Below are 20,475 nucleotides of genomic sequence, written 5' to 3' on the forward strand. Positions count from 1 at the left end.
ATAAAATAAAAAAATAAAACTGTTTTAAAAACCCCGAGGTCACTGGCTTGAGTGCGGGCTCTTCCGAATAGAACACAGGCTCACCAGCTTGAGCGTGGTGTCACCAGCTTGAGTGTGGGATCATAGACATGATCCCATGGTCACTGGCTTAAGCCCATTATGAGAGACCATCAGTGAATAACTAAAGTGCTGCAACTATGAGTGCATGCTTCTCAGCTTTCTCCCTTCATGTTTATCTGTCTTTTTCTATATAAAAAAAATAGCTCACCTGTGAAACTTCGTTAATGAATTCATGCCATAAATTCAATGAAAAGTGCCCTGGCCGGTTGGCTCAGTGGTAGAGTGTTGGTCCAGTGTGTGGAAGTCCCAGGTTTGATTCCAGGCCAGGGTCCACAAAAGAAGTGCCTATCTGCTTCTCTGCTCTTCCCCCTCTCTTTTTTCTCTATCTCTCTCTTCCCTTCTCACAGCTAAGATTTCATTGGAGCAAAGTTGGCCCCTGGCACTGAGGATGGCTCCATGGCCTTCAACTCAGGCACTAGAATGGCACCAGTTGCAACAGGTCAATACTCCAGATGGGCAGAGCATCGCCTCCTAGTGGGTTTGCTGGGTGGATCCTGGTGGGGTGCATGTGGGAGCCTGTCTCTCTGTCTCCCTGCTTCTCACTTCAGAGAAATACAAAACAATACCAAAAAAATTCAATTAAAAGTAAAAAAAAAAAATTTTCCAGTGCTGCTTTTAAACTAAATAGTAAAATGATAGAGCAAGGTAAATATCTACCAGTTACAGAAAACCAATATTTTCTTCAATAGGCACTGCACTGTATGCTCAGCAAATATTTGAGTGTCTATTTTGTGTCTAGTACTCACATTAAACACTGTGCGAACTATCAAATAGTATAGGTCTTTTTACATGAATACATGTTGAAGTTTGGAGAGACTTCAGATTTAATACCGGGAATGAAAACATAGAGTATGGGAAATTATATTCTGAGAACAATTAAAGAAACCAGCTTTTGTCTTTGAAATAGTGGAAAATCAATTTATAGGTAAATCAAGGAGAATTTTTAAGTACAGCCAGAAATTTGCATTTTATTCAACAAGCAACTAGGGACTTATTGAAGGTTAGTAATAATGTCAATAATTAAGTTTTATAATAAGATATTCAGCTGTTTTTAACTGCTATTAATAGGACATGTTGGGAGATAGAAGTAGTAGCTTTTGGAATTGGGTTAAGATATAATTGGCTAGCATACTTCTTTGTGAGGCCTGCAATGAAATAATGTCAATGCTCTGTACTACTAGTGGGGACATAACGCAGTGCAAATGCAGTCATCTAGTAAATTAGGCTAAATCCTTCGTATGTCCATTAGCAGTAGTCACGTGAAGCTGAACAAAGCATGATATGATATTTTACAAAACAAAATAAAGAAAAAGAGCTCTTATCTTTTACAAGGTTCACTAAAATATATACAGATGAAAAAAACATAATATATATATATATATATGATTTGCTTATACACAGATTGCCTATTTAATAATAGTTGCTAATATATATTTACTGAGCTCTCTCATTTTATAACAGTAACCTTCTTGGTGCTTTCCTCTAGTAACTTATTTAATCTTATTTCTGCATATGCATGAACTCATATCATGCTATTTATCCTTCTTTTCAATATGAAGAAATTGAGGCAAATGTGCAAAGAGACCACTGGTTCAAAACTACTCTTTGCCACTGCCATTGCTGTTTTAATCCCAGGAGTTACCAAATTTCCTGTATTTTTATCACCGCTTTTTACCACTACATTATTATTCCAAAAACTTAACTCCATGTATTTGATGTGTGTGAGGTACTAAAGTGTTATTTCAGACCACTCACCTACACTTGGGATATATTCAAACCCTGTATTATTGTAGACAGTTTAAATTATTTTTAATAAGAAAAAGAGAGCCAGCAAGGCAGATAGAAGTCACCTATTCTTCATCTTATGGCAGCAAATTATTGACTTTTGCCGAGAGTGAAAAGAGCAAGTTGACATGAGAGGAAACTGGGTATTACAGTCAGCGTGATGGAGGATACAGAGAAATGTGGTATTCAGAAGTTAATGGAGTCACCATGAAACCCAAAGAAAAAGTTCAATTTAGTAAATAAGCAAATAGGCACAGGAGAGAGATTCTTTTTTGAGCCACTCTGTAACAATACCAATGCTATGATGCTGTATAAAGTTATTTCATCTTGAGGCTTGTCAAATGCAGTTAGAGACTGAGAAAGCCCAATTATTTTTCTTTAAAGTAGTCACCTGCTGTGGCAGAGATGCTGACGATTAGCTGTGGTAAGATTTCAATACTCATTAAGGAGAAGTTCTAAACAAATGGACAAAGATATGAGTGTGTTAAGAAATAATTATACATTCCTCAGTGGTCATTGTTTGAAATGAAATAGCACTTTATTCCCTAGCATAAAATTTAACTGAAATGTTATAGGTACTAAGACATTAAGTTTAAAGTTGCTTTAAACTTTGATTGAATAGGGAATGCTGTATATGATTTAAGAAACCATTAGAAATATTATGTAGGTGAATTTATTTCATCTTCAATATGGTTTCTTTAGAAAATTGGCTATATGGGTAAAGATATGCCAACTGTTATTATGAATATAACATGGTGGCACTTGCAGTTTAATAACAGTAATGTCTTATCAAAGAGAAATGAGGAAGATGTGTGTTTTGCATCTCTACTGAGGTATAATATATACAATAACTTGCGCATATTTAAAGTAAAGATTAGAAGAGTTTTGACAGACAAGTATATCTTTAAAATCACCACCATAATCAAGATAATCATCCTCCCAAAAGGTTTCTTGTGCCCCTTTGCTGTCTCATTCCACCACCATCCTACCGCAACACATTTTCTGCCTTCTGTCACCATGTTTTGTTTCCATATTAATTATATACTTGTTACTTGTTTTTCTGGGTTTTTTTTCAGTTAGAATTGTAAATTTGTACTTCAGTTTTTGAGTGTACTAGTAGTCAGTTCCCTTTAAATGCTTTCATTGAATGAATGTACCATGGTTATCCATTCACAAGTCAATTGTTTGTGTACATGTCATTGAATGAACATATACGTTCTCTTCTTTAGGGTAAATATCTTGGAGGGAGATAGCTGCATCACACAATAGTATATGTGTTTTTTTTAAAAGAAACTAACAAAGTGTTTCCAAAGTGTTTGCACCATTTCATATTTTACAAGCAGTGTACGAAAGTATAGAGATTCTACATCATTGCCAATACTTAGAATTGTTAGGGATTTTTATTGTTTTAATTTTGACAATGTTAATAGATATGTGTTGTTAGAAAATTCTTTAAACAATCATGTATAGTTATATAGTTTTAAATTAATAGGTCCATCTATATTAAGATTTTTTTATCCTAATAATTTTTAGTGAACAGAAAATTAATTTGAAACTGTTTATTGTATTACTGCTTTGAGATCTTTCTACATTTCATAACGTTACACATATTCATTCTTCACCCCTTTCTGACTCTCTCTATTTTTTTTAAGATTTTATTTACTGATTTTACAAGGGGCAAGGTGGGAAACAAGAAGTAGTTGCTTGGCCTGACCTGTGGTGGCACAGTGGGATAAAGCATTGACCTGGAACACTGAGGTCACTGGTTTGAAACCTTGGGCTTGCCTGGTCAAGGCACATATGGAAGTTGATGCTTCCTGCTCCTCCCTCTTCTCTCTCTCTCTCTCTCTCTCTCTCTCACTCACTCCTCTCTCTCTAAAAATCAATAAATAAAATATTTTTTTTAAAAAGAAGTAGTTGCTTCACTCTAGTTGTTTATTGGTTGCTTATTTTATGTGCTTTGACCAGGCAAGCCCAGAGTTTTGAACTAATGACCTCAGCATTCCAAGTCAGTGCTCTATCCACTCCACCACCACAGGCCAGGCCCGTTCTGAGTCTTAAAAGGGTAAAACTATCTCCTCAATAAAGAAATGAACATGCTCCTCTCTTTTTCTTTGTACTAATCAACACTGCTCATTAAGTAGCATTTTCTGTATGTTTGTTTAACAACATATTTTAATCATGGCTAAAATTGAGTGTAATTAGATTTATATGTATAATTCTAGTCATTATTAAATTTCAGTAACTTTAAGTTAATTTGTTATGTTTAATTTAGTATTCTTATATTTTTATATTATTTATTTCATTTTGCTTTCACTTACTAATCATAACTAAAGATACAAAATAGAATAAATCTGAGCTAAGAAGAAAGGGGTAAAATGCTAACCAATTATGTCTCTTGAAAGCCAGTTCTTTTAATTATACACTCTGATTTTTTTGTTGTTATTTTAAAACAACTGCCTAATAAAATGAAATTGTGGCTTTAAAAATACCAAATATATAAAAATTATATGTTCATTTTTCAATTATGCTCCCTAGTTTAAGTTAATTCTTAGTCTTGTTAAGTAAATCACTGTAGATGTAATAAAACAGCTATGTTCTTTTAAAGAAATGTACTTACTTGAAAAAGTTAAATCAGATTCTTGACCTTAGTGGTTTTTTAAAAAATCTGTTCTGTGTCCAGTTTTAAAATAATGATTCTTAAATTGCTTGAACTATAAAAATAAAATATTTTTATTATGTCATTTATAGAACAAAACAAGGCTGTTAATGGAATTACAGGGTATGAGAAGGGAGAAAAAGAAAAATTGAATACAAACTTAAGTGCCTGATATTTTCTGAATTTAGCAGAGAATATATCACAAATTATCAGTCAAATAGATAACAATTTTATAGTTGACTGAAATCTTAGAGATAATATCATCTAATTCTTCATATTTTTGATGAAATTAACTAGAAGTTTTTTAAAAGGTTTAAAATTATAAACATAATTAGTGCCAGAATTTAGACTATACTCCAAGCTTTCTAATATCCAGTTTTGCCTTCTTTATTACCAGAAGTTTGTAGTATTTCAAATTCATAAGTATATATGAGTAAGCTGGCCTCAAAAATGGGAAAGTTTATCTTAAAGGCTGATAAATCAAGCCATTCCAACTCCATGACTTACACATTGGCAGAACAATGTACAGTATATGAGAATCTATTAGCATTTAGCTGCTGAAAGATCAACTTATTATTTTAATAAGCTGCTAGTTTATTAATTTTAATTATTTATATTTATTTATTTTTATTTATTTAATTGTGAGATAGAGAGGGACAGACAGACAGGAAGGGAAAGAAATGAGAGTATCAACTCACAACTGCGGCACCTTACTTGTTCATCGATTGCTTTCTCATATGTACTTTGATGGGGTGGTGATGGGGGGATCCAGCCAAGCTAATGACCCCTTGCTCAAGCCAGTGACCTTGGGTATAAGCCAGCAACCTTGGGCTTCTATCCAGTGACCTTTGGGCTCTAGCCAGTGACCATGTGGTCATGTCTATGATCCTACGCTCAAGCTGGCAACCCCGCACTCAAGCTGATGAGCCTTAGCTCAAGTCAAATGAGCCTTGTGCTCAAGCCAACAATCTTGGGGTTTTGAAGCTGAATCCTCAGTGTTCCAGGCCGATGCTCTATCCACTGTGCCACCTCCTAGTCAGGCAGCTAGTTTATTTTTTATAATATATCTGAAACTACTAAGACTAATGTGAGATTTTTGCTCCTCTGATGATTAAATCACCACAAAAATATATGGAGAGGTGCTATATAAATATGCACTTCATAAAGAAGCGAGATGAAATTCATATAACAATTATAAAAACCACCATCTAAACTATTGTCTTAATATAATAGTCAAGATCCAGAAACGACTATAAGTAACCTGAAGAAATTCCTGCAGATATAAATCAAATTCTTCCCACTAGCTCAGTAATTTTTTTCTTTATTACATCATAATTACAATCCTCACTTTTCAGAATAAGTGTAAATAAATGAAGAAAGAGTGGTTTCCATGTAGATATCCATTTATATTGATCACACCATGACTGAGACTGACATATTTTGTCAGACACGGTAAGGAGCAATAAGCCTTGTTTGGAAATGAGGACATCAGGTTATTCACTAAGTATCAGAGACCAAAGGACAATCACTTGTTTTTTTTTATCCCCGATTTCCCTTCATTAAAATATGAGAAAAATACTTATCGTAACTTCTTTCACAAGATTCCTGTAATAATCAAATGAGATAATGGGTGGGAAATTTCTTGGCAAAGTATAAGTGTTGACTTAATTAAAGTTATCATTTTTTGAGATAGAATTTTGATTAGAAGCCTTGGAAAAACGTGGTCACAGCATTTCTCTGTAAGAAAAAGAATGTGTCTGAGAATTTCAACAGACCTCATGAAATGGTAGGTTTAAGTAACTTCTTGATAAAGCTTGAACAAATTAGTAATACATTTTTCAGCTACATAATTTTTTTACCTTTGTTTTGATATTACTTCTTTTGTAGAACTGAAATATGAGAACATGTTATAATTTTCACCCAATATATTTATAGCAGGTGTTCTAGAGTTAACCATATTCTAGAGTAATTTTTGTGTTTATAACACAAACAAGTTATCATTTTTGAGGTTGACGGAGAATAAATTGCAAGAGAGATAAAAAAATTTTGAATTTTACCAGTTTTTGCTAATGAAGTTACATCTTTTGGAAATCCTAGATTGAGTTTATTTTTTAAGCTAAAGTTAATTTTTGTTGAATTTTATTTTCTGCTTAAATATATATAACAATCATGGCAAAACTGTTACAATATAATATCTTATCATTCACAAAACAAAAAATTTAAGAATGTAAAAATGTGTCTTGCAAGTAATAAAAATAAGATAATTTTTCTATTCTTTTGCAAGCAATTATATTTGTTGGTTTTAATGTTCGAAATTTCTAAGCATCAAAATTTTATGGTTTAAGTTACCTGAAATTTATTTCTGGATTTGCTCTGTACTGGCCACAGCATAGGAAACTTTACTTAACTTTTCAGAGCCTTAGCTTAATGAGTAAAAATTATAAAAAGATAGTAATGCTTGCTTAGTATAATCGTTTTAAGCAGTGGTCCCCAACCCCCAGGCCGTGGACCTGTACTGGTCCATGGACCATTTGGTACCGGTCCTCAGAGAAAGAATAAATAACTTACATTATTTCCGTTTTATTTATATTTAAGTCTGAATGATGTTTTATTTTTTAAAAATGACCAGATTCCCTCTGTTACATCCCTCTAAGACTCACTCTTGACGCTTTTCTCGGTCACGTGATACATTTATCCGTCCCACCCTAAAGGCCAGTCCGTGAAAATATTTTCTGACATTAAGCCAGTCCGTGGCCTAAAAAAGGTTGGGGACCACTGGTTTTAAGGACTTTATAGACAATAGCCATAGCAGAAGTGCATGCAAAGCATTTGGCACATAGCAAGTATTTGATATATATTACCTATAATTATCACTACTTTATTCTCTCTACCTCCCACAGAATAGTACTAATTTGCTTTGTTACTCATGAATATACTGCCACATAAAATAAATTATTTGTTTAACATAGGAAAAAACCAACCACCCCAAAGTCACACATATTTTCTGTAGAAAGTGTTTACAGTAAAAGATCTTCGGATCCTTTGAGAACAAGACTGGTTATTTGAAAATGACATCATTGTATCTTGATTCAGTCAAGGTTCTCCAGGTTGGACTGTCAGCAATGGTTAGAGTTAGCTTAATTTACGGTGCGTTTGTTTTAGTGAATGATAACTGTTAGTGGATGAGCCTCAAGTAAATAAGCACCGTCTTAAGCATTTAAAAAGCTTTAAAAAGAGGTCACTATTAAGATCTTCAGAATGAGGCTTAACCCAAGACAAGATCAGAGTATTTTAACTGCCTGACAACTAAACATCGGAAACATGGACTCCATCAGATTTGCGCTCTCAAGCGCGGTGTTAACAACTAGTCAGGATCATTGCAGAAGATATTAGCATTTACAATTCCTGTACTACTTATTTACAATTAATTTATGTGCATCAATTTCAATTTAAGAAGACCTTTTTCTGCTACAATACTCTAATGCCAGTTTATAACTGGATAATGAGTTTCCTGCTTAACCGCAGAAATTCTTCTCCCTCTCTTGAGGTGCATTGACCGGTATCTTCACCTCCAGCTTTCCCCTCCGCCAGTGGAGGGAGCAAGAGACTTCCTCGTCACGGGACACAGTTCAGCCGCCCGGGGCTCGTCACAGGTTCATCTCTGTTTCAAGTTCAAGTGCCTGCTCTATCACAGCAAATCCATCACACTGAGCTTTTATTGTGTCCAAGAAGTTTTATGAAGAGATTATATTTTAATGAAATATATTTTTAGAACGTTTACTTGGGAGTACATGTGACAAACAAATTCACCATTATGTTTTGTGTATCCCATTACTACAATTTGGGTTTATTCTAAAGTGTATTTAAATAATAAAATATTACAAGGCAAACATAACCCCCCTCTTTCTCAGACACACACACACACACACACACACACATGCACACACACACACACACACACACACACACACACACGTGTCAAGGGAATGCCATATGTCCTAACTGAAACCTACTTGGGAAACAGAAACGCTGAACACACCACACTGGTGTCATTGTGATGGGGCAGTTGTCAGTTTTCTGTCTGGCGATGAAATTTTTCTCACCCTCAGACATGCAAAATATTTTTATCATCTGTTCTTTTTACATTATTTGAATAATTTTCTCCGATAGAAGTAAAAAATTAACCATTTGGGGCTTTGGCATTTAGTTAAGTGACCTTTTCGAAAGAATGAGATCTCTTTAGGGAAGTAACTTTTGATATAAGATGTTGAAGAGCTGCTCAGGTGTTCAGCGAATGGCTAACAGCAGGTTGTCAATGGCACATGATTACATTTAAATGTTTTGACATTTTAATTCTCTCATATCCATACCTTTTTTGATATTAAACAATAAGCATATTAACAAATAATAGATGTTTCAGTTAGGTGTAATGTTGTAATTCCCTATGTCACTAAAGTTAATAGTATAATACAAACATTTTTGCAAGTGTGATGCTAATTTAAAATGCTATTTGCAAAACTACAGAATTCTTTATGTCTTGGTTGGAGTCCTCGGTGTTTAAGAAACTGTCAAACATGCTAATTTAGTACAAACACTACTTTTTTTAAAAAAAAATCAGAGACTTTCACTACGGAGGGTTGCGATAAACTCTTAAATGAATTTTACTTAGACAAAGGTTAAGAATGTATCAAGCTTGGGGCAAAGACAAGCACAGCTATCTCTTTCATCGCCTTGCTTGAAACATTTTTCAGCTTTTGACTTGTCTTGCAAATCAGCTCTTTCAGTCAGTCTATTACTTGTTTTACTGTACCTGATATCTAACACGAATGCACCTTGCGTAGCAGCAGGAAGGAGAAAGCACATTTAAGTCCTCTCATGGCTTATCACTGTGGTTAATCTCCTTGCAAATTATGGTCATGGTTTTGTACATCTATCAGGCTGAAAGAGACAAGATGCCCAAGTAGCCTTAGTGCCTTTTCCGATTCCCGGGAGACCCACCGACCCTCTGTGTGTGTTGCTCGCGCACAGGGAGTGTTCCCTGCTAATCAGGTCAATGATCATCGCCCAGCTCGGGAACCGTGAGGAGCCGATCACAGCAGTTAGGAAGCCACCAAATGCAACTCGCTCACGGAGGATCTTCCATTCAGGAACATCGCTTAGTCCTCATTTACTCACTAGCACCTTTAAGGATTTCAGCTTTTTTTTTTTTTTTTTTAATCCCTTAGACAGTGAGGGGCTCAACATAAACAAGAGAAAGAAGCACAGCATGCAGCTCCTTGGAGGCTATTGAATGAACACTTGGATCTCCCCACCCCATCCACGGTTGATTTGACTGGTTTCTCACCTCGTTCCCAGAGAATATTTCAATTAAGGTAAGTGCTGTTTGATCTGGGCGACTGCATCGCATTGGATTTCTGCATTGAAAGTTCTGTCTGACTAAACTGACTGTCTGCACTGCAGCAAGTGACTGTGTCAGGAAAAAGCTTAGTTTACGAGCAAGGGTCCTAGAATGAAATGGGGTTTGGATAATAGCATTTCAGACAATTTCTTTTGAAATAATAGCATCCTTCCTTACATCAAGAGAAAATAAAAGAAGATATGAAGAAAAGAGTTAATTTCTCGTGTAACCTTTTTAACAATCTAGGGAACGGGGCAGTGCTCAGATAACTTGATTTTGCTTGAAGAATTTTGTTTATGTCATAGGGTGCAATCTTTGATTCTAAAAGCTTTGAAGTTAATTTAGATGGAAAGAAAATTTTAAAATGAGAGTTAAGTATTGTGCAGCTTTCTACTTGAACAGTGTTCCTGAGCTCCCTCTGGGTTAAAGATTTGGGATTAAACCCTTGAACATTTTAATAGTGTCCATTTAGAAATTAAAATAATAAGGTTTTTGATGTAGCTATTCAAAAATAAAATAAAAACAATTGTTATATTATTGCTATAATTTATACTTTTTGCACAAGGGAGATGGATTTATTTTATGTGATAGATTAATAGATAAAAAGTAAAGTTAACTTTTTTTTGAAAAATTCTTCAATAAGAGATCACGTTTATATGTTTACTGAAATCATGGCTTTTATGTTTGAGATTGCATTTTGTTATCCAACAAGAGTGAAATGCTTACATTTTACATAGTTTAGGGCAATTATCTAGGTAATCTCAGTAAACTAGTCCACGTTATTTTTTCTAAACCCACTTACCTTATAAGTTTGTTTAAAATACCAACAAAGGATAGAAGCAACTTTTTTCCAAAGTTGGATTGAATTATCTAAACTTTTTCTTTTCTACTTTACTTTGCACATATAAATATAGTCTGATGGTTTTATTCCACCTTTTGATCAATTTCTATACAATCAAGAATTATAAAATAATTCTATCACTATCATTTTAAATGACTGATTGGTTAGCACCCTAAGCATGTGAGTGAATAATAGCAACCACTTATCTTATGTAGTGCTTGTACTTCAGAATGCTTTTCAAATAATGAAGCAAATATCATTGGAAATATAAACATACTGTGGCAGGTGATCAAAACAGTCTGGCATAATCTGAGCTTGCTACAGTAACGAAGTCTAACTTATTCCCCTGTTCTCTCCCTTATGAGATAAACCATTATATAAACTTATAGTAAAAAAAATAAAGAAAATAAAACCTAAATATATATTGTTATAAAATATATACTAACACATATTGAATTACAATAACTAATCAGTTATGCTAAAGCAATATGTAAATACTAGCTGCTTTTGTGTCAAGATGCAATATGCTATCTTTACTGTGCATTGTAGAATGAGCACTCATATTTCATGAAATGTTGATTCCACCTTCCTCCTGTGGGTATCCTTAGATGGGACATTTTATTAAGATGTTAGAACTCAGTTTATATTAATTGGCTACTTTTCTAAAATCCTCTGGAGTGCTTTTGAGGCTGATGTTTATATTATTCCTTACCCCATAGGAATAAACTATTGTTAGAACACCCAAGGGGCCTGACTTGTGCTTGTTCATTGCCTGTGTGTTTTTATCTAAAGCCTGAAGACATTTATCTATCTATGTTGTACTGAGACTTTCTTTTATCTCTAGGGGAAATTGGTTTCTCAAGTGATTCAATGATACCTGAGAGAAGAGTTTATTGACTACAGTTACTGAGTCTTTGGAGTTTTCATTTTTAAAGCAAATTTGCTATACAGAAAGAGGCAATATTAACCAAATAGGACCACATTTGTTGGTAACAAACTGGTACATTACAGAAAGCATATCTGTAATTTGGACTATTCCTTGTGCCAAGTTTAAAATTGACGGTGGTATTCTATCTGATGAATTTTTATTTAATGTGCTTTCTTAATGTATTGACCATTGAAGGTATGTGTAGTAGATAGTGAAATACTATATTTATGTTTGAAAATAAAGATAACTGTAGTTCTTATTCAAAAAGATATATCTAAAGTTTTTAAAAGGGTTTATTATTGAAATTGTCTTAATTTGCATTATACAAATTGAAAAGGAAATCTTGTGTATGTACAATTGAAAGTTAGGACCTTTTTCTATTCAGTAGAAACTGCTTCCTCAAACAGACTTTTTCCCCCCACGTACATTATTACCAGGTGCCACCTTACCTCTGGGTTCTATATTAAACCCCATTTTTCATTCATTTGACAGTAATTTATTTCTTCCATGAGATCAGAAAAACCATCTTATAGGATAACCTCTCTTAGAGTAGCCAATTTCAAAATTTAAACCAAATAAATCCATTAAAACTTTATGAAAGTTACCCTAAGACTTAGAACCTGTTCTCAGAATGTGGTATTTTCAACAAAAGTCACTGGGGAGAGGCAGTGTCAGATATGCCTCATAAATGCCAGACAGCTAGGGTCTAAAGTTTATATGTATGATTGTATCATCAAGTCAAAGTGTTAACATGGAAGTTATTTACCCCAGTTTTCCAGATGAGATGATGCCGACTGTAAGAGGATGTATAACTGGGCTAAGGGCGTACCAGAGGTATTGGATCTATGACTCAAGCTCAGATCAGACTGTGGTTAAAGTTTATAATCTTTCTGCTGTACTTCTTTATTGCCTTGTATATGGTGACTTTTTCCAGTATCTGATGTGATACTCATGAATATTTAAAGATGACTATTAAGATAGTATGATTTAATTATATTATCCTCAGAATAGTTTAACTCTTAGCTAACTAAAATAAAAAAGTGACTTTGTAAATTTCCTAGCCACCAGTATTTGAAACAAGCATGCAAGTTGTGTTCCTTTAGGTTCTGAAAGAGGTTAGTACTCAAATCTTTTCATGAAGCTAATTTTGATTAGTACTGACAAAAAAGTACTCTACTGTATGGCTAATCAGCACTACAATTTAGTATCTGCAGTGTGTACATCTTTCCAAGGGGTGTTTGCATACTCTCAGGATAAAATAAAATAAAAATAGATACAAATACGACGTGATTATTGTATTGAAATGAAATTAAAATAAATTGAAGGAGAATTCATATTCATAGCATTTACAATATTAGGAAAGATAAAGTAACAGTTGGAATTGAATATTGAAAAGTGAACTAAAAAATCATTTCAATGTACAGGAGTCTATTTGCTCTACTCACTTATATAAAACATCCCATTTTTATAGATTTGCTATAGCTTGTTATGTTGATATTGTAAAAACAATATGCCAAATATTGCAAGTAATAGATTCAGTTATGATTAGAAAAATAATCAAGAAACAAAATGCATATGTATAATAGCCAACCACCAGCCAGTTTACTTCCTGTTCTCTAGGTTTTCTAAGCTATTGGCTTGTTCTAGTTTTTTATAAAAGCAAAGTATATATAATCTTTTTTTACTATTCCAAAGAAATAAACATGATATAAAAATAGGAGCTTGTTAACATATGACAGAGGATCTCATAGTACATAGGTCTCCCCACCCAGAAAATGTAACCGTATATCTAGGCTTAAGTGGTCACAGTAGATATGACCAAAAATGAATGTGCCCAAATTTAAGACAGCCATCTCTAGAGTGGCCAGAGGCTACCATGTGGCTTTGCAAAAGAACCTGCCAATAACAGATGCTCTGTATTAGATAACAAATATTAAATTTGATGAACTTACATGTAAACAAATGTGGGTAACTAGCAGTTAATGGACAGGTGCCAAAATTGAGAAACAGAGATGGCAGTTTGCAGAAATCATGAATAAATTGAAGTCATGAGGTTGGTAGGAAGGAAAGAAAAGAGGCTAATCTCCTTAGGTCCATTAGAAGAGACAGATTTTTTTATTCACAGTAATGGCTAAGCATGAGGAGGGGGTTCCCCTTGAGGAGGCAATGAGTCTGTGTTATTTTGGATGATATTCCCAACATGCCATGCAGCGGTGAGAGTTTTTCTGGTTTTCCACATTTTTCTCTGTTGTTCTAGTTAATGAACTAATTGTATCATTAATCAATTCAATTCACATCTGTGTTTCTTACAAACCAAAAGATTATAATTGCCCCAACCTCATATATATTTGTAATCTCAGGTGGCATAAAAATATACAGTGACTACAAGTTCAGATTTTGGGTTCAGCTACATGGGTTCAAATCCCATTGAGGGAACTTGCGTTGGGCAGATCAGTTAAGGTGTCTAAACTTTGTTTTTGTGATCATTAAAATGGAGCTAATGATAGTACCAATCCCATAGTAGTGTCATAAGAAATGAAAGATACAATTAATAAAACATACAGTTGTTCAGGTGCTCAGAAAATGATAGTCGTTATTATAAACAAGAAATATTGTTATTATTTCCTCACTTTATATGTCAAGTATAGAAAATTAGAGCATTCTTTCTCCCTAAAATCAGTGCACTCTCGAACCTTCTCAGAAGCTCCTATAATGACTTCCTGACATTGAGTTTATATCAGTACATTTAAACTTTAGAAATATATATGTATATGTGATTTATACAGATGAGTGGATGTTTCTTGAAAGAAAGTGATTCTGGAGACAGTTTAGGGAAACTTTTTATTTTTTGTCAATAGCTGTGTGTAAGCTACAATACCAGAGTTTAATAGTTGGGCCAGAAGGAATGTAGTGACTACAAAAATGAAAATATTTCTTATTTTTTCTTTTACAGAAAGTTTGTTGACTCCTTGTTTAGAAGAAAATCTAATTCATGTAGCATGATTTTTTTTTTTTTTTCCTGAAGCTGGAAACGGGATCCACCCGGCATGCCCACCAGGGGGCAATGCTCTGCCCCTCCGGGGCGTCGCTCTGTCTCGACCAGAGCCACTCTAGCGCCTGGGGCAGAAGCCAAGGAGCCATCCCCAGCGCCCGGGCCATCTTTGCTCCAATGGAGCCTTGGCTGCGGGAGGGGAAGAGAGAGACAGAGAGGAAGGGGGGGGGGTGGAGAAGCAAATGGGCGCTTCTCCTACGTGCCCTGGCCGGGAATCGAACCCGGGTCCCCCGCACGCCAGGCCGACGCTCTACCGCTGAGCCAACCGGCCAGGGCCCATGATTTTTTAATTAACAAAAAAATAAATCTTTGGTGGAATATTTTAAAAATATATTATCTAAATACGTATTTACAGATAGACTCAGGGTATCATTTTCTCTTATCTATTTATTCATCCATATTTTACTATAGTATTTAAATTCTCTAATTATAAATATTAAAATGTTTATCACCATAAATATATATAGATATATATGTGCATTAATATATATATATAATTATATATATTTACCATGTATATGTACTTATAAGTTTATCCAAATGTATTCCTAATTTTGTATTTAAATACAAGAAATAAGCACACTGGAAATGTATTTTCTACAAAGAAATTCATTGTTTTCTTCCTCCAAGTCACACATTCTTATATTTTAATATGTGTAGGAATCAATGCCTATTTGTCTTAAAGCAGTAGTAGTCAACCTGGTCCCTACCGCCCATTGGTGGGCGTTCCAGCTTTCATGGTAGGCGGTAGTGGAGCAACCAAAGTAAAAATAAAAAGATAGATTTAACTATAGTAAGTTGTTTTATAAAGATTTATTCTGCCAAACTTAGCAAAAATCCGACATAAAGTACTTGGTAAGTAATTATTATTATATGCTTTAACTTGCTATAACTCTGCTTTATAAATTTTATAAAGTAAAGTTACTTCCCTACTTTATAAATCACCATTACTGTGAAACTCGTGGGCGGTTAGAAAATTTTACTACTAACAGAGATACAAAAGTGGGCGGTAGGTATAAAAAGGTTGACTACCCCTGTCTTAAAGGATCTCATCCCTGGAGTACTGATTTCGTAGTCCTGAGAAATTACTCAGGAGTGACAGTTTTGAGACATATGCAGCTTTTTTTGATGAAATCAAAATAGACAAGTATGTAGCCAGATCACCAGGATTTAAATAATTTTCAGGTACTTGTAGTACATAGATAAGACTGAGGATTGGTGTTGTTGATCAGCAACTCCAAATGGGAATCATCATGCAAATTATCTGTTGCTCTTGTTCAGGGGTTCTGGAGTGGGGCCTGAGATTGTGCATTTCTAACAGCCTCCGAGGGAGGCTTGACCTTGCTGGTCAAAGAGAGATGCTATGCTCATTCTGTCCATCCCCACCCTATGGAAGCCAGATGTGGCTGAATTATTCAAGGATGTACCATAGTGTGAGACTTACAGCCCAGTTCACCTTGATAAAACTTCTCAAGAAGCTCTCCCCATTGCAGAGCGGTGATGGGAATTTCTGAGCCAGGTCAAAATTCAGAATCTTGTTTTGTTTTTAATCTATTGTTGATTCCCACTTACCCACTCTAGAATAGAATAGTTGAATGTTTTAGAAAACATTGCATTTAGGTGATCATTGCCAACTTTAATTCTTTGAAGTTAAGTGGGAGCAGGGTGGGAGCTGTTTTCCCAGCTCCACTTCCCAATGTGTAGAAATTTTTGGCTTTGGCAACACCCAGGATAACTCCATACCAAAGTTTAAGACTTATCAGGAAATGGACTGCTCAGACAACATTTCAGTTCTTTTCATCCTAGCGATGCAATCCCAAGGCTTTTTTATTTGTCAGTTTAAGTTTCTTCTTCTCTCCTAAAACTAAATGACAAGGATATTGATTTCAACTTTCTTCTGTAATTTAACCTTTTCTCGCTTTGTATTTCCTACTTCCACATGTCATTGTTATTGATAAAATCTACAAAATACTGAGGAAAATATCATATTTATTAATATAGACACACATTTTGGATTATTTATATTATCATTTTTAATATTACAAACTTGCCCATATAAGTCCCTGTTACTCTTTCATATTTTTTCTACAATGTGTAACATCACATTAACCATATACTTTTAGATTTATCTGATTATTATGCATCTCCCTGCATCCCATTGGAGAGTAGAATGTATAGTCCATAAAAGTAAGGTGTTTTTTTTTCTTTTATTCATAGCTGCAACACAGTATGTAAAATAGTGTCTGGTAAAGAACAGAGTTTCAGAAAATATCCTTTGAACAAAATGGACCTTTTAAACCAATCACTTAATTACAAGGTCTATGTTTTAGGGTTTGATGCAAGTACCTAAATAATAACAGTTTTACATTTTTCTTAAGGTTGTGTAAGATTCAAGCACTTTTCTTAAAAGACATACGTTCATCCAATTAATTTACTGAGTCCCTAGATGTTAGGGAGACATTTTGACCAGCCCTCCTTCCTATGTGCAGTATACTCTGCCTGTGGTTGAGGGGCAGACAAGAAAAAGAGTAGTTACAATACATTCTGGTATGTTATTATGGAAGAAATATAGATGGTGTTATTAGTACACCAAGAGTAGCTCCTAACTCAACTCAGGGATCATGAGACACTTCCAAGAATTTTTCTCAGCTGTGAATTGAAGGATGGCTTGAATTTAGACAGACATTACAGGTTGGATCATAAGCTCCTAATAGAAGTCATAATGTGTGTGCAAAAGCACTTGTATATGATAAGAGAGTTTCTGATACTCCTCAGGTCCACATTATTTTAGTGTAACATGGCAGTGGTGTGTTGTATGTATAAGAAGGGACAAGTTCATATTTGCCTGTGTAAGAAGTAGAAACTTCAACCCAAGGACAATGGAACCCCATTATAGGATTTTAAGAATGGGAGGGACAGATATATTGGTGCTCTATTCTGATACTACACTTGATCTTAGCCAAAAGGCCGAGAAGTGATTGGTTGGTGCTCTATTCTGAATCATGCATTCTATTTTTTACTACTTCAAATTAAATATATAAATATATATTTAAATGAAGACATAAAAGCTAACAAAAAGAAATATACTAGAGGGGAAAATTAGTGTTTGGAAACGCAAAGAAAGTAAAAAGTGCTGTGCTGAGGTGTATATACAAAAGTCTGGTGTAGGGCTTGAAACCAAACGAGAGGTTAAATGAACATGAATTTGTCCAATTATGTATTCATATGAAACTTTCAGAGATTCTATTGCATGATTAGGTGAACAAATTTATATTAGTTTCAGAAAAATGACAGACTACAAATGGTCACATAGATAAGTATTGACATGGGAAAGTGTTCAGTGCACTGGCCTGGCAACTCAGCTGATTAGAGCATTATTCTGATACAGCAAGATTATGAGTTGGATCCCTGGTCAGGGCACATATATGAATGTATGAATAAGTGGAACAATAAATAGATTTTTGTCTCTCTCTTTTCCTCTCTTTCTAAGATAAATAATTTTAAAAATGTTTACATTTACCAAGCTCCTGATTGTGACCTAACCAAAAAGCCTACATTCTTGCCTCTACTCTTGCTGGATAATCAAACTCCAAGTGAAATATTTAAATTTAATGTTACTCACATTCTTTGGAGGATAACATTTTGACCTTTTTATTTTCAGAAGTAGAATGTAGGTATTACTCAGTTTGGCAGAAACTGTTTCTTTTGTGCAGTGTTTTGTTGTTAATTGTCACTAAAATTAAGTAAGAGATTAGTTTCCTCACAGAATTTTTTTTTATCATTATATGTACAAAATATCAACCCCTCCAATTCTTTCTTGGTTATCTAACATTTAATACTTATCACCTGATAATGGGTTCTCCTATGGGATCATAAAGCCTGTGAAGATGAAAACCTTATTTTATTCACTGCAGAGGCCTCAGTACCTAGCTCAGTGTGTATCAAATTGCTAGTATCTATATGTTATAGGAAGGATGGGTAAGAGGAAAGGAAGGAAAGAAGGAACAAAAGAAAGAAAAAAGAAAGAAAGGAAGGAAGGAAGGAAGGAAGGAAAGAGGGAGAGAGGAAGAAAAGGAAAAAGAAAGAAAGAAAAAGAAAAGAAAGGAAAAGAAAAGAAGAAAAAAGAAAACAATAGAAGAAGGAAGAGAAAGATCAAAGAATCGAATTATGATGTCCAATGGATCAAGTTAGAATTTCAGCAATCATCTTTGCCTTACCACATTCTCACACCTCACACATCCAGTCAACACCTGTACCTTTTAATTATGCCTTCTAAGTCACTTTCACATGAATATTCATCCTTGCCTCCCCTCAGTTCACACAACCTTCATCTGTCACTTGCTCTGGTCTCTTTATTATGTTCCTCCTCTGCACAAAATAGCCATTTCTTATGTCAGAAGACGGACCTCCCTCAACACATACCTGGTTATGTTGTTCTGTTAAAGGCTTTCCTTTCAGTGTCCCCTCTCTTTTAGAAGCTAATTCAGATCTTTCTGTGGCATTGATTTCTATGCAACATCTGGATGCAACATCTTCTTTTGCCTTGTCTAACCTCTAGCAGTCTCTTTCCCAGCCATCTTTTGGTACCTTATCCCTGAAATTCATTATTTCTGCCTGGTCTATTAAGTTGACATTTTGTATGGCAAAACTCAAGGTGTCAATTTATCGTAATAGCTTTCGGCCCAGACCAGACTAGTTGAAATGCTCCTTCTATCAGTTTAAAGAGCACACTTCAGGCCCCTTCCACTCCAGTAACAGAACTCATTGCATCATTTAAAAATGCTAAATTCCAAACTCCTTGAGGGCAGACTCTATGCCTATTTCATTCACTACTGTACTCCCAGTGACAGGCACTAATGTACACAAATTCTGTGTTTGAAAAATGAGGTGAGGGGGCAGGTAATGCATTCCTTTAAGTTCAAGACTAATATTTTATTCATTAGCTTTTTCCTCCACTTGAGCAGTTAATTTCCTGACATTCTGAGTAGAATTTTGCTTCTGTGAGTCACCTTCATAAAATGTCAAAATTACAAAAAAATATAGTAATAGATTAATTTAAAAATTTATCATGCCTGTAACCACTGGAATTTATTTAATGTATTTCATGTATGATATCAACCCATTGAACTATGTGGATATCTTATCTTTTAATGAACAGTAAAATTTGTTCATACTCATTGGTAAAGGTCACCTGTTTTCAATCAGCTCCTTTCTATGTAATAACTGGGTGACATTTCGGATCCATTTGTGATCAATGAACATGCATATTTTAACTCAAAATTCTATTCTCTTTAAAAGTACCACTCTTATAGCTTTTTTTCATAAATTGATGATATTTAGTGCAAGGAACTACACTAATTTTAATTTAGGCTTTTTGATATTTAGAGTAAAACAGCTGGAAGGACAAACAGTAAAAAATTGCATCTAATTCAGAGTCAGCCATCAGAAAACATATCTTGAACAGAGACTCTTTGACCACATGTAAAGAAATGATTACACTGTTGTATTTAATTTTATTTTAATTAAACTGTATTTTATTACTGATCCTTTATATGGGGTAAGGTGAAATCAATATAGATTAAACAACGGCATTAATTCTGGAAAGTGTGTCTCTCACAGATACTTAGAAGCAATCTTCCCTGGAACCATAATCCTCCAAAGGAAATTGCAGCCCTTGCAGAAACAGTTTGGG

At 34.5% G+C, this 20,475-nt stretch overlaps 1 protein-coding gene, 1 non-coding gene and 1 pseudogene across 5 annotated transcripts in view; 2 read left to right on the forward strand and 1 right to left on the reverse strand.

Annotated features, from left to right (window-relative positions):
- Positions 1-20,475, forward strand: part of CDH12 (cadherin 12) — a 979,368-nt gene that overhangs the window by 615,759 nt on the left and 343,134 nt on the right. For 3 of the 4 annotated variants that reach the window (XM_066374045.1, XM_066374074.1, XM_066374054.1), the window contains exon 3: positions 9,790-9,936. The gene's annotated coding sequence lies outside the window, so the exon portion shown is untranslated. The remainder of the gene's footprint in view (positions 1-9,789; positions 9,937-20,475) is intronic. The other variant, XM_066374064.1, reaches the window with a different exon arrangement.
- LOC136389834 (small nucleolar RNA SNORA28) lies at positions 11,070-11,195 on the forward strand. Its single transcript, XR_010748396.1, has one exon. It is a non-coding gene; the product is annotated as a small nucleolar RNA SNORA28 (small nucleolar RNA).
- Positions 17,621-17,762, reverse strand: LOC136390081 (U2 spliceosomal RNA; annotated as a pseudogene).

This window comes from Saccopteryx leptura, chromosome 1 (genome assembly GCF_036850995.1).
Source record: "Saccopteryx leptura isolate mSacLep1 chromosome 1, mSacLep1_pri_phased_curated, whole genome shotgun sequence".
Taxonomy (NCBI): domain Eukaryota; kingdom Metazoa; phylum Chordata; class Mammalia; order Chiroptera; family Emballonuridae; genus Saccopteryx; species Saccopteryx leptura.